General features: G+C 39.2%; 1 protein-coding gene across 1 annotated transcript in view; it reads right to left on the bottom strand.

The window, feature by feature from the left end:
- Positions 1-18,424, bottom strand: part of ptprga (protein tyrosine phosphatase receptor type Ga) — a 613,968-nt gene that overhangs the window by 323,227 nt on the left and 272,317 nt on the right. The window lies entirely within an intron of this gene.

Raw genomic sequence — 18,424 nt, 5'->3', positions numbered from 1 at the left:
AGGGTAGTTTTGCATATGATCAGCTGAGAAACAAACAGATTTTTCATTTATATGTCGCTGTGCACTTCTGAACTGTTTTCATTTTAAGAACAGAGGCACATTGAATTTTCCTTCATTTCTCTTGAGTCAGGAGCTATAAAGGCGTCTCCATCAGGCAGCGTGAGAACGCTTGGAATTAGAACAGAAGCAGAAAATAAAAATGTTCACTTTTTGCTTTACTTTTGTGATAAAACCATTTACATTTTGATTTGATAAACTTTAGTGGATCAGTTGCACATGTAGAGAAGAGTCAGGAAACTGTCTTTGTCTATTTGTATTAACCGTTTCAACTCTGCAATAGAAATGGTCAGGTATTTGGTCATTGGTATTTTTGAGTGTTGTGGTGGCATTTCTTGTCTCTTCAAATGTTGCTATCCCTAAAATCTGTATAACCTGAGCTAAAAGGTTATGTATGTTACTAAAATATAATAAGGATGTGCACGATTTAGTATTAGAGATATGCTCATTTTTATAAGCACAGTGCAAAGGCATCTTACTATATAATGACGAAAACTCTGTCTGTGTGTCTGTTCCACGTTTTTCTCCTCACTGACTTGGTCAATCCATGTGAAATTTGGCACAGTGGTAGAGGGTCATGGGAGGATGAGAATGAAGCAAATTACAGAAATTGCAAACTTTGAATGTGCATATCTCATGCCCTGTATGTCTTAGAGACATGAAACTTTGCACAGAGATGCCTCTCCTCATGAGGAACTATTTTGCCTCAAGAACCCATAACTTCCAGTTATATAGATTTTCCACCATTTTGAATTTTTTAAAAAACACTTAAAATCGATCTCTTCCTAGGAAGTTTGACCGATCTGCATGAAACTCAGTGAACATAAGCTAGGGACCAATATCTAAAGTTCCCTCTTGGCAAAAGTTGGAAAACTTACTAAAACTGAGCTTCTATAAGGCAATGAATATTGCGGAGGGCGTGGCTCATCACATAAAGGTGTATAACGTCTCAAGGGTTTCACCGACCACCACGCAACTTTGTAGGCATATGACCACACATAATCTGAGGGGACCCCTCCATTATTGACCCCATCAAACAAAATGGGGGCGCTAGAGAGCTAATTTCTTATCTAGGCCTAACCACCAAATCGATTTTTACTAAACTTGGTAGATATGTAGAACAGGACGCCTCAAGGTGACTGGAGAAATTTAACTCTAATTGGCAACTGGGTGGCGCTATAACAACAGAAAAATGCTTAAAAATGGCTAAAATGTGACCGGTCGCTGTGGCTCCCCCTGTGGCCGAATGTTGTTGTTTTTTTCTAATTTTGGTATGACTAAGTCATGGTATGGTATGCTGTACATAATCACGGAAACTCTCAGCCAGTCATTCTGTCTGTCACAGGTTTTTCTACTCACTGACCTGGTCAATCGATTGTACTTTCAATAAAGCAATCGCACTATCAAATTCACAAAAACTCTGAATACATTGCTCTTCTTAATGGGTTCAGTTGACTATTTAATCTGCAATTTCCTATGACCTGTATCCCAAACACACACCATGTGAAACTGTACGTGGGTAACTGTGCACTCAATGGGTATGGACTAGTTGTGATGGATTCATCATTCATTCCTCTGGAGCCACCATGCATTTTTGTGTGGTTTTGCACCAAGAATAACATACCGCACTGATGTCAATAAGAGTGTACAAGATGATGATGGACAAGACAAAAGCCTTAGCTTTCTGCTGCAAAAAAGAATGAATATATATACAAGAACATTCAAACAAAGATCTCCCGCCACCATTACGGGGACATTTCTAGGGATATTCTGACAAAATTCTACGTGTGCACCACACGTAAGATAAGGTAACATAACGACATGACATCGTGATGGAGAGGACAGAAGCCTTGGTTTTCTGCTGCAAAAAATAATTAACACTGTAGGTATTATGGTTCTTATTTTAGATCTTTCTATATAAACAGGATCATACAAACAGCAGTCTCCTGCGGCCGTCTGCAGGATGTCTATTTTCAAAGGGTTCATTATGTCCATGTATTTCTGGGGGATTATATCGTTATTCAATTCTCCATATTGTGTTTTAGTTTATCTATCATTGTCTTTTAGTTTGTAGTTTTATGGCAACACGTACACGTAATTAAATCATTTTACTCTTTAGTTTTTCTAGTTTTACTTATTTTCAATCTCAAGCGCTCCTTTTACATATTATTCCTCTTTGATTTCACTGTTGCTCTGTCGTAGCTTGTTTTCTTCAAGTCCTCCTTAAAATGAAAGAGGAGCGTTTTTGTTGCTATTTGACACTTGTTTATTGTACAAAACACTTCAATAAAAAGTGTCTAAAAAAATACAGTGTTTTTGTCCCCTGTTGTGTTTGTATGTCACACATTCCTGCTCGTGTGTGTGTGGGGGTGCCAGCATATGACTGCAGCTCTGGGTTTTGGTCTCACAATGAATGTGCTCCCATCCCCTGTGATGTTCGTATTTCAGAGATTTGCTTTTTGTGAGGTGTGTGTGTGTTTATGCGTGTGTGTAGACGTGTGTAGGTGTGTGTGGGGGTGGCTGGCTGAGAGAAAATGGGTCATGGGTGGAACAATAACAATTTAGAGAAGAAAACAATGAATGTGACTGTGACAGTTGAGGAAAATACATGGCTTTGCTTTTAACAAACTCCACTGAAAAAAAGGACTGAGGGGAAAAAAAAAACAACCAATAAAAAGCACACGGTGCTGCAGAGGTGGGATTCATGCTGACCCACTGCAGCGGGCAGAGCTGCTTTATGCCACCTGAACAGAGGTTAATAACTTCACAAGTATAAAGTAAATATTCAGCCATGCTTTAAATTGTCAACACAAACTGATAAAGCTGGGATGAAAGCATGTTTTACCTTGCGCTCTTTAGTAAATATGTGAAGATCATTTGCTGAATGTGACCCTGTACTTAATCCCTATCATTGGCTATTGTGCAAAATGTTCTGTTCTGTTTTTTAACAACATTGTTTTAACCCCATTTATTCATTTTATGATAACTGATGATTATAGACATGATTTTGAGCTAATTACATGCTTTACAACCCTGGGTTGCATCAAAATGGTGTAAACAAAATGGTCGAGTTAAGTAATAATAATTCTCTTGAGATTAACACAAAGGAAATGGGAGTCGTTGTATTCAGTTCACCATCTGACTATCACAAAGTTCCTATTGTTATCCATAATGGTAAAATCAAGCAGGTATTTTCATACAAATACTTGGGTGTAATGACAGACCATCTGTTATGCTGGAGAGACCACATGGAATCCTTCTGCAAAAGGACAAAACAAAGAATTTATTTTCTCTGCCGCCTTAGGTCCTTTGGCGAGTAGACAATTATTCTTTTGTTTCTTACTACTGTGATTATGACTGTTCTACAGTATTGTAATACTACATTATGCAAATGCTTGTCCACCACTTTCAGTCAAAACTGCTCCACCAAATGAAAGTCTGCTCAAAGATCGTAGGTCAACCCCTTGAGACTCAATGAATCACCCTATAATAATATAAAGACTGGCCAACAACATTGCCTCCTACCCTGCCATGACCTGAGACTGATGTACTCTTTTGTGCACCAGCCAGTCCTAAAATCAAACATTAAGCTTAATCCCAGATCACATGTATGTTAAAGGGTCTTAAATTTATGTTTGGTGTTATGTTAAATGTGTGTATTTTTGTATATCGCCTTAAAGTTTTGTCTTTGTTGACGCTGCAAATAGAATTACTGTGATACAAAAAAAAAGGGCAGCCTTTATCCGACAATAAAGTATCACTGTCATCATCAAAACCTTGTAAAGTACAAATGTTTTTGTGTTTTAGCACTACCTTTATACCCTCAAAAGCCATGAATATATCTGCATTGCTGTCTCACAAGCCCCTTTTACACTGCCAGATTTTCCGCGAATGTTGGGCCGTTTTGCCGGCAAGCTGCAGAGTTTAGACACACAGAGCCGGATTGGCGAGTTAATCCGAGGTGCCCAATTTTCCACCTCGTAGGGTAGTCATATTGGCCGAACCCTTTTAGTTTAAAAACACTGAGGCGGCCTTCCTTAATAGGAGGGGCTGTTGAAGACTTGTGGGAGGAGCTGTTGATGACGCCGCACGTGCGAGCCACTGGCGGTGGATAAACAGGAAACAGCTGATAGCAGGAATTAGCGAGCAGCTAGTAGCAAGAGGGAAACACAAACCTGACAGACACTGTTAAGATGAGCAACTGAAGAGACAAGGAATTGCGCGCCCTCCTTGTCCTCGCAAACAAAGAGGCCATTAACCGTCAGATGACGGGGATATCGAAGAACAGGCCAACTTTGGGGCCAACGCCCCAAAAAAGGCGCATTCTGTATAAACAAAAGTAGGCAGGCGACATTTTGCTGCACTCCCCGATTTTGTTTTTATACTGCCAATGCTGAAAGAAGACAGAGGTAAGGTAAGGTAACTTTATTAGTACCCGAGGGTAGATTTGGTTTGCAGTTAGGTTAGGTGAGTCGGCTGCTTTCACACAGACAACACTTAGGACAAAGATATAAGACATTTGAATTCATTGACATGACAGTGACAACACAGTGATGACAGTGCTTCAGACTAAGAGACAGGTACAAATATACAAAAAACATATTAGTATCACAAAAAAAACAAAAAACAAAAAANTAGGTGAGTCGGCTGCTTTCACACAGACAACACTTAGGACAAAGATATAAGACATTTGAATTCATTGACATGACAGTGACATGACAGTGACAACACAGTGATGACAGTGCTTCAGACTAAGAGACTAAAAAACTGATTGGGCTTTCCTGCAAATTTAAACAATTCCTGTTTGCAAAGGGCTATAGTTTCATGGTGGTTGTCTAAAATAAGTCACATATAAGTTAGGCAAGCAACAACTCAAGTACTCAGTTTGGACATTAGCATTCATTCAACATATGGTTTTCCATTTTAGTTTAAAATGAGTAAATCATATTTCATTGTAGAGCTGTGTGCAGTGTATTGCTTCGCTCAGGCCTCTTTGCAGTGCTGTCGCACTCTCTCTGTTTATCATGCAACTACTGCTGCGGGAGTGTGAGCGCCACACCAGGGACAGTTGGTGAGAGCCCGCCTGCACACACACAGTGTGTTAGCATCACAAGGCAAACATTTATTAATGGGTTTAATAAGAGAATTGAGCCATTTCAGTGTCAGTATAAGTTTGTTGGGACCATTAAGCAGCTCAGGCTCTGAAGATGTCCCTCAGCGCTGTGTCTTACCTGTAAAATGGTAATTATAGAAAGTTTAATGATTTGTCTTGTGTTAACTTTGATTGTATGGTTTAATAGGCTGTTTGAAGCCTGGCTGTTAAATAAATGAATTTCAAATGACACTTGCTTTCAGCGTTTAGCCAGTTTGCATTTTCCTTTATTTTTGGCAAGTACTCCACTACTGTATGTTTTAGGGATGTCCAAATCTAGCTTTTTCACTTCCGATCCGATACCGATATTACAGCCTTGAGTTTTGGCCGATACCGATCCGATCCAAGCGCGTATTATACATATTCACTTATTTTGTTGTCAGTCATGTTAGAAAAGGTTTGATCAAGCAATATTACTCTAACAAGAACAACTACTTAATCAGCTTAGTTAGAGTGATCCACAACAGTTGGTATGAGAAACTGACCTGTTTATTGTTAACAGGGTTAAATAAACAAACTTTAAACTTGAACATTAACATTAAATAAAAAATATAGCTGGTTTGCTTTGGCTGCTTTGGCCCCTTAATAAATAGAAAATAAATCAACACAAGAAATCTTTAAAATGTCTAACATTGAAATTAAAATAGCAGCAAGACTCCACACACTTGTGCTTTGGCCCCCTAATAAATAAAAAATAGATTAACACCACAAGACATTGTTGACATTTAACAAACAATGCAGCCTTTCCTTTTCAGTTATTTTAGTAGTGTCAGTGCCAGCCTGGTGCTGCTGTTTCCTGGGACCAACAGAGGGGACAAAAAACCACACACAATATTGTACAACTGTTTAAACAAGCAATAGTCCATCCATGGCTCCAATTTCACTAATTGTGTCCAAAACAATGCCATCAGTGCTCTTTACTTAAACAGTAAGAGTGTAAACCAAAGAAAAATATCACTCTCAAAAAACCAGAGCAGAAAACAAATAGTCAGTTAACTAAATTCACCGCTACTCTTCCTACCCTCCGCGTGTGTCTGCATGCTGGCCTGGTGGATTGATAGTAAGAGCTGGAGCGGATCACTGGAATAGACTGCTTGAATCGCGGAAGCAAAAACTGGATTATGAAAAACTGGATCGGAGTTCTGGGATCGGCATTGTTCCATACAGTCCGATCCAATGCCCATGGACGTTTTTTGCTAATATCGGCGGCCGATACGGATCCGAATATTGGATCGGGACATATGTTTACTTAATGTAAGTACTCAAATATGGAAGTTACTTAAAATACCCATCACTACAAGTAATGTCTGTGAGACCGTAAACATTGAGAAGTAAACCCGGTGCCAACAGAACACAAGGACTTAGATCCTAAAGCGTCCAAAACCACGCTATAAATAAACTTCTGCAGACAACTGGCACAAAGACTGACTGATAAGATTGGCTGTAGGGATTTTGTCTGCCTCCTCTAACTTGTTCTCCCAGACTTTTAGATTCAGCCTGCAAATGCATTTCTGATAAATATCTGACCATTTTACCATCATCCTGATAAACACCATTGTATCAAACCAAATAGATGTGTGAGATTAAAAGATGGCCAGTATCATCTTTTAAATCTCTTCTTCGAATATCATTTGTTTTTATCTGAGTTATCGCTTTTTCATTTGATGTTACCTCACCAGACTTTGGCTTCCCTGTTTTATTTTGGTTAATTGAATGTCTTACAACTTTTCCATCTGCTCATTATTGGTGTTTTTTCATCTCTTGACTTGTGGAGCCTTCTGTAGCCTGTTTTTTGAAAAGTGCGCTGCAAATACTAATCATTAATCATTATCATAGGAACTGCGTGGATATTTGCCACAGATAACCTTTCTGAAAAGCTTCTCCTGTAATGCTCATACTTAAATCAAATGTTAACAGAAGGTTTTCTTAAAGTTTAAAATGAAGTGATTATGACATAGCATTTTATGCTTCACAATGTGCTTCTCATTCACCTATGCAAATGCAAAAACACTGAGCTATGGCATGAGGAAACTAACATATTGCTCAAGGACACCTGAATATGTGCACAGGAGCAATCAACGCTGCGATTAACCCACTCTTCCTCCTGAGCCGGCAAAGTGAAATGCCAAGTCAAAAGAAAAACATTTCATTTCTTCTTTACCTCCACCAGCTGGTACAGAGGGTGTTCACACGAATAGTGCGACGTGCTTTGACAGATATAACTGGTTACTGCACTTGGTCTCAGCAGGATGAAGCTGTGCTCTGTCCCCTCTGACTGACTGTGACTGTGTATCACAGGTGTTGTCTTTGACATTTTGTTGTGTCTCTGTTGTCAGACAACTATCCCAGTATAAAATATCAGGTGTATTCACCTTCATGACAAAGAGACTCGCAGGCGACAGAGGGTTGCTACACGCTGAAGTGCTCAACTGTGTCTGTGGAAGGTTGACAATCACACATCCAGCATTTTCAAAAACCCAGTCCAAGTTCCTCCATTCAAAAGACCATTATCAAATAAATAAATAAATAAATCAAAGGATAATAAATATAAATTAACTGGTTTGTTGACATTACTGTCACACTTAAATAGTAATAAAGAGAATGTGTGGTTGACGACACGCCATCTTAATTATTTTTGGAGGAGGGCACCATCTCATGCTGTGTTACCAGTGCCTGCTGTGGTGGTGACGCAACAGTATTCAGACAATCTAATCATGATAATCACTATAGATCCATATCACTTGCAGCCCATGGCTGGATTACAGACCCCAGTGCACTACCTCCACTTACACACACGGACATTGCAAACTATCTTGTTTTGAACTGAGCACACACACTTTGGTAAGAGAGATAACAGAGTGTGTAAAAAAGATCAAAGATCAAAAGATAGCACCCCCATCCCACATGTAGTGATGAACCTTCGCTCTCGCCTAGGTGTCACACCATCCACCATCCCCTCCACCTCCTGATGACAAAGTTAGCTCATATACTGATGGAACAGTGATATGATGCATAAGAAATGTACAAATCTATGATATTCATGGTTTGCTTAAACCTACAATGCAAACATTTTCTTTTGGCATCTGGGATGCTATACTGTGTGTTTACAAAGATTTGTATGTTTAATATTGTATTATTTAATTTTATTTCATTTTGTTATATTCTAATTTAAATATTTGTATTTTCTACATGTACCTAAGATGAAGGGGCTACAACACACATTTCACTGTGCAACATATCCTCATTCAATGATTGGTATGACCTCTAACAAATAAACATCCCACAAATGATGTTACATACCTAATGTAAAGTTACTTTGGTTAGGTTTAAGCAAGTAAAGTTACGTAGGTCAGGGCTAGGCAAATACAGTTACATAGGTTAGGGTTTAGGCAAGTAAAGTTAAGTAGAGGTTAAGTTTGGAAAAGTAAAGTTGCTTTGGTCAGGGTTAGGAAAGTTAAGTTATGTAGGTTAGCTATAGGCAAGTAAAGTTACTTTAGTTGGGTTCAGGAAAAGAAACATAATGACAGTGTACCTTAAAATAACTCACTTGGTTTCACACGGTTCTGAATACTAGTCTTCTGGGGGAAAGTCTTTATACTACAGTCTTCTTTATGCCTGTCAGGGCATTGATCATGTGACCACAGATTTCCCAATTATGTGGATTATATACAAATTACTGGCTCAAGATTATGTGGGTAATATACAAATTGTGTTGCCATACTTTTCATGGGTATACATATGAACAGTGCATGAGAGCAGCTTGCATTGTGCAACCCCACTGTGTTATAAAATGACAACTAAATGAACCTTGTAATGCTTTCATGAACTGGCTACATTCAAAAGCAACTGCAAAGCATCAATCTGGTTACAGTGTATGGAAAATTATAGGTTATTCTTTTAAACAAAAGTTTTAAGTATCATTTAAATTCTTTACAGTACATTGAAGCATTCCTCAGGGTTATTCACTCCAGCTGTGTGTAACTTCATGGTTTCACACTGGCCACACACCAGACAGCTGCTCAGCAATGATTTCTAAATTCTAACAGTGTCATTTTCTCTCCTCCTCTGCCTTCCCTCATGACTCTGAAAACAGTGTGAAGGCACAGCTCTGCCCCGATTGTCTTATTGCCTCCAAGAAGTGCAACGGCAACTGCACCTCATTGATTCCTTTATTATTGCTCTTCTCATGATGACATTTCCCATTTTGTCAGTTCAGCTTTTTTCCTCCCTCTGATTTCAATTGCTGATTATTCCGCATCAGTTGGCTCTGATTTGATGAGGGAGCCAACGGAGTTATTGCTTCCCTCATTCACAGTTATTGCTCTCTGCTCTCCCTCAGCTGGCCCGGCTCAGGCTGCACGCAGAGCGGCAAATAATATTGATGGAGGAGGCGACCGACATTTTGACACATCAGCAGAAGGCTGTGACTGACAGAGGATAATACAACCGCCCATGGATCTGTGCACAAACACACACACATACACACACATTACACAGAACATACAGAGTGCATTCACTATATTTCTGTACTGAATGCTCCAGTTTTTTTTTACATTTGTATCTAACAGTTAACAAAGTGTTTCGGAATGGTTCAATCAACATTTCACTTGTTTATGCACTGGTTTCCTTTCTTTCTAATTTGACTATTGGTGGTTTTTTTTGTTGTTGTTATTTTTGGCTGTAAACTAGGGTTAAGCAGATTTATTAGAAGCAACAGGACCATAAACTCAAACCTTCAAAAGTGCAGTGTAAAAGCAAACCATTAATTTAGCTGAATCATGATCTGCTCTTTAAAGTTCTCGTTTCAATTTACCCCATCTGTCATTTTAAGTTATACATGACATTTTCATTCTTACAGCAAAGTTGTTAAATGTCTGTTTTTCAGAAGAAAACAGCTTTTGAGAAAATCTTTTGGTGTTTGACTTTCATGAGTCCATTGTTAAATCATAGATAAATCATTTAAGCCAGGTAGATTACTTCACTCAGGTAAATGGAAGCTGGTAATACCAAAAAAAAAAACCCACATTTTTGAATTGGCCTTTAATTGCCATGATTACAGTTACTTGAAAGGCTACAGATGCAATAAAGCACCAATTTTAAATAGAGGTTGATTCGTGTTTTACCAGAAACTTTGACATGCTTCATTCAATTGTTCTGTGTCTGGAGAGATAAAAGTCTGTCATCACAAGTGCCACGAGAAAATGTTGGCATTGTGTGTTTCATAAGTGTCATATCAACGTTCTGAGGTGATGTCGTATATGAAACCCTTCATACATGCATTGAAAATTAAATCATCTAGACCCAAAGGGGCTGTATGTGAGAATACAAAAGTCCAAATTAGTTGGATTGTACATTTCACAGACTTTATCCTGCCAGCTCCTTTGTATAGCGTCCATGTCATGTCAGATTGAGCCCATGTGTGATATTTGCAGGTAACTGCCCACAAAATTCACAGTGAGCGAGTGGGCATATTGATGATGTTTCTATCATTAGGCTTACATCAAATGGGAAGAAAACAAACCTCCAAGGGTGAAGAAGAAGGATCAATTACTTCTGTCAGTAAGGGTGGAAGCCGAAATCATCACATTAAAGAAACAGCAAGAGACTCCGTTGTTTGTGACCAAAGTACCAAACAGACTATGTGACCACAATGTAATCCATGACATGTCTTGCCTCCTGTACCCTCCCCTAAACCAAACATGTGTGAAAGAGAAACTCTAGACAATATCTGGGCCCTTTTGTCCAGACATTATATGAGAAATAGCTTTTGTCATCAGAGGGTGGAGCGGATGGTGGATGGCGGGTCACCTGGCGAGACCAACAAACTACCAACCATGTGGTGATTTAGCCACCAAATGTGGGTGTTTTGTAGAAACCTATCAATTTGTTTCCAGCTGGGATAGTGTGTTAAAAAAGCAGTTGTTTTTTTTACCAAGACATCACAGCATTTCCAGAGGGGATTGTTTCAGCAATACTGGTGATTTTAAGCCAAACATGATTTTTTTTTCTCATTTCTTATAACCTAGTGGCTTTTGCGCCCAAACCTAACCACACATTGACCACAGCATTTCTGAATGTAAAGTTTTAACATGTCCACTACAAAATAATGTCCAAATGTAGCATATCCATGGTTTGTAACATTTTTTCTGGTGATTGAGCTGGGTCTGTGCACCTGTGACGGACTGTGTAACTGTGGTTTTAAAAGGTGCTATGACCCAGAAGGAGTCAAGCAAATATATATTCAAAAAGTATCAACACAAGCTGAGCAGTATGCAGTCAGGTAGTGCATTTTTGTGCATTCACACAGAAGATTATGCACAACATCATTATACATTATTATGTTAAAACACTGTTATGGCTGAATTTCAGCACACAAATCTGTTTCCCTCTGAAGCTGGAGGACTTTTTTTAAGGGAACAAAGAAATGTGTATGAGAAATCTATTCTGCCCTCAAACCTGCGAACACTCAACCATACGGTGTGCATTTCCACACAGAGTGAACCTGAAAAGAAGTGACAGTAAATACAGCATCTTTGAGAACACCAAGGTGAACTGTCTGTGAATATGAGTACATTTCACAGCTCAGGCTGAATATGAGTCACAATTAAATGAAGCTCATTTGGGTGTAAAAATTGCAGCAGATGAATCCACAAAGACATCTCCCATTCATTATTCATTGGGATCCAGGTTGTTCATCACAGTGGCACCACAAAGTGGAAGTTTGTGGGAGAGAGTTGTTACCTTTAACAAATGTTGATTTTAACCGTCCTAGCCAGAAGAATAATAAGCTGCAAATAACAAAAACTGCGCAGAAACTAAAATTATCCTCCACAAAGTCTGATTTGATCTCCGAAAACACTGCAAACTAACTGAAGCACCTTTAAAACCATCTGGAGTACACTGGAAAGTGTGTTCTACCCAATAAGAGCAGATTGTCCCCAAGAAGTTTTTGTTGGACACCACGTTTGCTTTACAGAGTGAACAAGTTTTTATGTGCTCTACAAAAAAATCATACCATGCACATAAAAAACGGTGTGAGAAAATATTTTATGCTCATACAGCCCGTTCTTATTCCCAGGTCCTTAAATACCAATGTTTTATCATACCCTTCAGCATGTGATATGGATGCCAAAGGCTCCCTTTGACACATTAATGAGATGCACCAGGCTTTCAACTAACTCCGGTATAAACCATCTGTAGCAATACTTGATTATGAGAGCAACTGATGTAGCATTAAGAGTGAGAAAATATGCATAGGGCGGAGGGAGGGGAGGCCGATGGGTCACACAAAACCTGACTTTTGTCCTGTGTTGAACTAAAAGTCACCGTTTTGTAAATGTAAGCTTGCTTACTGATGTCACGCAACTTATTTTAACCCCGACCATGATCTTTTTCTCTAAACTTAACCAAGTAGTTTTGTAACCTAAACCTGACCGCGACCCTTTCACTCCTACATTACCCCACATGTTACAATGTGTTTCAGCAACCCAGTGTCACTCCGAAGTCACCAAAATCTGACGCTTGGTCATTGACCTCCAGAGTCAGACACCAACAAAATAAGCTGGTCTTTGATGTCAGTATGATACACAGCCATTGCACTAGGGGGGCACACAACAATAAAAATTAAGGCGAGTGAAGTAAGGTAGAAGAGTAGGACGGGCGGGAGGGGTGGTGGATCGGTCCAGCAACCACCGACTTTCACCCTGGAGGCCAGTGTTCACTTCCCATAATATTGTAAAGCCAAACCCTGTTCTGTTTTCCAAAACCCAACCACGTGTGTTTGTTGTTGATGGAAAAACAACATCCATGTGTGTTGCACCAATGTAGTGCATTTACTTTGAAAAAAGACTGCATGCAAACTGTACGTTTCCTGTAAAAATGGAAATGCATTTTGAAAACAGACAATGCATGTAACAGGCAGGACTTGACAGGACATCCCAGAACATCAACAACCAACGCACCCAGGGTACCTTGCATGTCGTATCTCGACCTGGAAAGTCCATGACCAAATGTTGATATGTGACATGGTTGGAGTGAAAATGTGGTGGTTTTAGCTGTGCATCACATAGAGATGTGACCAGGTGCATCACTATGAGACAACCAGGGAATGAAAACAGGTTGGTTGATGAGAAAACTTCTTGTGATCACGGTTAAAAGTGCACTGGAAAGAATTTCGCACAAACCAAAGAACCTTCTAATGCCAAGAACCCTCTGGTGCACAAGATAGCAGTTTGTGGGCACAAAACCTTCAAACGCATAACTCGTTTGGAAAAAAATCTTTGTTTTGTGCACTGTGAGAGCACTATACTTTGTAGGAAATTATCAGATGTTCAAGAAGATTTTTTTTTTTTTGCCTTTTACAATTGACCAATTATTTTCTGTGTTTTATACAATATGCAAGTAGGTCCAGCTTCATTCATCATCTCAGCATTCAATTTAAAGACATTATTATGAGATATCATGTTATTTTGTACTACATCCTCATCTCCTGCAATTGCATGGCTAAAAAACAAAAGCCTTGAAATGTTTGACTATGCCAATAAATTAATCTGCTAAATGTTTTCTCTTGTGCATGATATATAAGAGTTCCAGCGCGCACAAGATCAAAGATCAAATTGGGATCAAATGGTTGTTTGAAAGTTGTTTGATGCGGATGCAGTGTGATTACGATCAATGAACACTTTTCTGCTCTACAAACTCCATTGCAGATGTACAGTACATAGCGTACGCCAACATGATGTGACATATATAGTGAAGAAAAACACAGAATACTCCAGCAGACCTCACAATGGAACCGGTAATGCGAGGTACATTGCTGAAAGATGGTTTTAACAGCAGTGAGGTGTTTTAGGGAATTTTCTTTTATGTCTGCACACACGTAACCCCAAAACACACAGAGACACAAACATGCTTACACTTAAGTTAGCTCCTTTGCAAATCAGGTTCCAAGTCTGCAGGGTGTAGAACAGACAGGGTAGAGTGTATTGTGTACCAAATCAGTGTAGCCGCATCCTCACTCTAATCCATTTAGCTTGCTTCCACCCCGGCTCTGCTGGAATGAGCTGAGTCTCAGCAGAGTGAAGCGACAGGCCAGACTGCATGCAGTATAACTCAGAAACTCTGGTCTAAAAATACCATTTGCAACTTTTGTCTCTCCAACACCACAGCTTTGTTGACGCGCCTTCCACATTCTCTGATCCCTCAAAGTCACATCTCACATCACAACTCAGACTCAGCTCTCTCTTTCCCTTTGACTGACATATTTAACACTCTGAATGCAAAAACTTGCAGTTATAACAAAGGGGGACATTTTTGGGACTTTGTCTCGCCCCGCAGTGTTTGATATGGACACCAAAGGTAGCCTTTAGCATCTTCATGAGATGTACCAGGCTTTCAACTAACTCCATTGTGAACTCATCAGCAGCAGTAACTGACGCTGAGAGTAACTGACGTAGTTTAAAGAGCAAGAAAGTCAAAGTGCATCACAGAGAGATGCTAAAATGTGCAAGGGGCATGACAAAGTGTCGGTATTTGATGACCAGGGAATGAGAACACACACACACACACACACACACACACACACATATATTTATGTATGTATGTATATTATCCATGTCTGTTCAGACTCATATGTAGCCATGAGATTTGACAATGCTTCAAATATGGATGTTACTGCAAAGAAGCTTCGTATTCTAAAATGTGGATGCTTCATACACATCTTCAACCCAGCAGCACAGGTGAGCTAAAAACCGGCACAGTTCCAATGTGGACACCCAAGATTAGTGTCACCAATTCAGTATCTGACCAAATGTCTTCCCCTCTGTTCCTGAGTTATGATGTTGAGTAATGGCCAGAAAAGTGGACAGACAGAAAATCGTGATGTCACAATGAAGTTGACCTTTCACCCTTTTGATATGAAATGATATCATTGTCCTATCCTATTAGATATTCGTGTGTCAAAATTAGTGTAGGAATTCTTGAGTTATGGCCAAAAACATGTTTTTGGAGGTCACAGTGATCTTTGACCATCAAATTCTAATCACTTCATTTTCGTGTACAAGGGGACATTTGTGCCAAATTTGAGGAAAGCGCCTCAAGGCCATCTTGAGATATCGCGTTTACGAGAATAAGATGAATGCAGGATCATAGTGACCTTGACCTTTGACCACCAAAATCTTATCAGTTCATCCTTGAGTCCAAGCGAATGCCTGTGTCAAATTTGAAGAAATTCCCTCAAGATGCTTTTGAGATATTATGTTTGTGAGAACAGGACAGCCCAGGCCATGGTGATCTTGACCTTTGGCCTTTGACCACCAAAATCTGAACATTCCATCTTTGAGTCCAAGTAGACCTTTGTGCCAAATTTGAAGAAATTCTGTCAAGGTGTTCCTAAGACATTGAGTGATATCAACAGACGGATAGACGGATGGATGGATGAATGGACAGATGGATGGACGAACCGACAACCCCAAAACATAATGCCTACTGCCATGGCTGTTGCCAGCATTGAGGCATAACAAAATGCAAAAACACTGGAATGGTCCTCCAACCTGTCCTGCTTTGTAAGCCTGTATGCAGTTTTACTAAATATACACAGACCATAAGCATGCTGCCAACACTGTGACTTGATTTCAAAAGGACGTGCTAATTATTGACATTAAATGGAAAAATGAAGCATCCAGCCACTGTATTTAATGCTCTTTAATGCTTTTTATAGGCTTAAATGTTTTGGAATATTTAGTTCCTGTGGATGACCGGTCATTGGCTGTAGGTCCTGAATGGCATCTATTGGCTCCTGCTACTGTCGGCCTGGCCTCTCTCTCATCAGCCCAGATGATAAACGACTCGGCTCCACGCCTCATTTCACATTAAGCTCAGCAAATCGTCAGTGGGACAGATTAACGGGACGTGGGATGCCGGCACCCTGGGTGTAAACACTGTATTAATCACACCGGGCCTTTCTGCTGGACCGCCTCATCCCTCCCCATCTCCTTCCTGTCCCTTCACCTCTATCCATGTACACACACAGCACGTAAACTAACACAGACATTCACACGCGTACATACAGTGCAATGGTGTTGCTGTCTTTTGCCCCCTCCTGTTATTTCACGCTGTGTGCACCTGCCAATTGAAGGCCTGCGCTTTGGGGACAGGGTTGACAATGTTTGTGTGTGTGTGTGTGTGTGTGTGTGTGTGTGTGTGTGTGTGTGTGTCTCAGCAGGGAAAGTAGGGCAGCATCAGGACCTGAGGGCATGGAGGGCAGCCTCAGGGATACACAGCACAGACAGCAGGGTGTCTGAGGAAGAACAAAGTGTGTGTTAAAATAGTTGTGTGTGTTTTTGTCTGTGTGCGTCTTTGAGCATGCCCCTGTACCTTAATGTGTGTTTATGTGTTCCTTTGTGTGTTCATAGAGGACAGAAAGAAACAAATCATCTCTGTGTACTGTCATACTAAAGCCACACCTACAGCTGAACACTGAACCTTTAGGTCTGTTGAAAGGCATCATTCCTCAGGACACATACAGCTTTCTCTGCATTTATGTTTCACTAACAGTAAAAGCAATAAGGGGCATCATTACAATAAAGAATGAGTTAATTAATTACTGTTTTTATTAGGATTTTTAGATAGCATGAATATTTAGGGGGACTTCTGGGTCACAAAATTATCCACATGTTTCTCATAGTAATGTCCAAATGTGTTTATTTTTATTGTTAATTATCTGTACAGAAGTTGATTCTCTCAGCTCTGCTGACAAATTATTTCATTTCACAAGCAGTAATAACAACTTCACTACAGCCATGATGGAAGTACAGTACACTGACTGGCTAATCACAGAACATTTTTCCTAATCTGATACTGACAGAAACCTTCATCAAAGCCTTCACACTTGCCATTCTAAACTAATCAACAACCACCACAGCTGGAGGATCAAGCCACCGCTGAAATGGTCCTCGAGCTGCTGTTTTTTGACCACTTTGCAATTCCCTTTCAGAAATGTCCCTTCATTTACAGCTGAATTCACAGCTGCATATGTGTGTGTGTATATATATATATATATATACAGAGTGAAAAATTGAATTTCCCCTCGGGGATTAATAAAGTATATAAAATTAAAAATTAAAAAATTTAAATGAAATTAAAAAAAAATCTTAAAAAATATATAATATATATATATATATATATATATATATATACACACACACACATACATGTACCACCAATAATGAGCTGACAAATGGATTTATAATGTCTTTAGTACCTGCAGGACAAAGGTTCATATTTGGGGTTGGTAAATCATTTGTAAAATGAAATAATTTCCAATGCTAACATGGAAAGACATTTTTCTCCTCATGTATTCTTAATTGATATTCTGAGATTCAGAAAGAAAGTTTTAACGGGCAGTATGTGGCAAGTTAACAATTGCTGACATAGAGACAGAGTAGATGTAAAAAAAAAAACCTAAAGGTTTTCTTTTTCTGTGTTTTTTTTCTATTATTTTATCTTAGTTCAACTTTTTTTCCTTCTCATTTAGATAAGGCAGATGGCTCCAATACTTAGATAACCATAAGCTTCAGCCTGCTCTCAAGTCAGAAGATTGCTAGAATCTGACATGAATCATGGGTGTAGCTTGATCATTGCAATAGTGAACAGAACACTGTTCGCAAAATAAAAATTAAGGTGAACTGATAATAAACTGCTGAATGATTCATCATTTTGCTCTCGGATTTATTGAATTCATGCCATATAGGATGGATGAAAGAGATGGGAAAGATTTCCATGTTTATGCTTGTGAGCATTCACCTCATTGGACACCTCAAAATGGTTGTATATAAGGGTGGTTAAAAATGTTGTGCAATGTCAATGTACATTAACTTTGGGTTTATTTAAAATGATTAAAAGACTTTGGCTGATGTGAAGGATTCATGCACTTTCATATAAGATACCATTAGGTCATAAATACTGGAGCTTTTTTTTTTTTTTTTTAAAAAAAAAAAAGCTTTTTCAGTCATTCTTCCAGATACGGAGGGCCTGTTGTCTCCACTTTATTTAAAGAGAAAAAATCCTTGATTTGATAAAGTGAAACAGCCCTCTTCTTACTGATCATCTCCATCTTTTATCCTTATAAAATAAATTTGATTTGTGATGTGCCCTGTAAAGTATAGACAGCACTATAATTAAAATGAGTACAGTTAAAATCTTCCTATATAGACCCCT

Source organism: Epinephelus moara, chromosome 24, assembly GCF_006386435.1.
Source record: "Epinephelus moara isolate mb chromosome 24, YSFRI_EMoa_1.0, whole genome shotgun sequence".
Lineage (NCBI taxonomy): Eukaryota > Metazoa > Chordata > Actinopteri > Perciformes > Serranidae > Epinephelus > Epinephelus moara.
The sequence above is the reverse complement of the archived record's forward strand: the minus strand, read 5'-3'. Positions and strand labels throughout refer to the sequence as shown.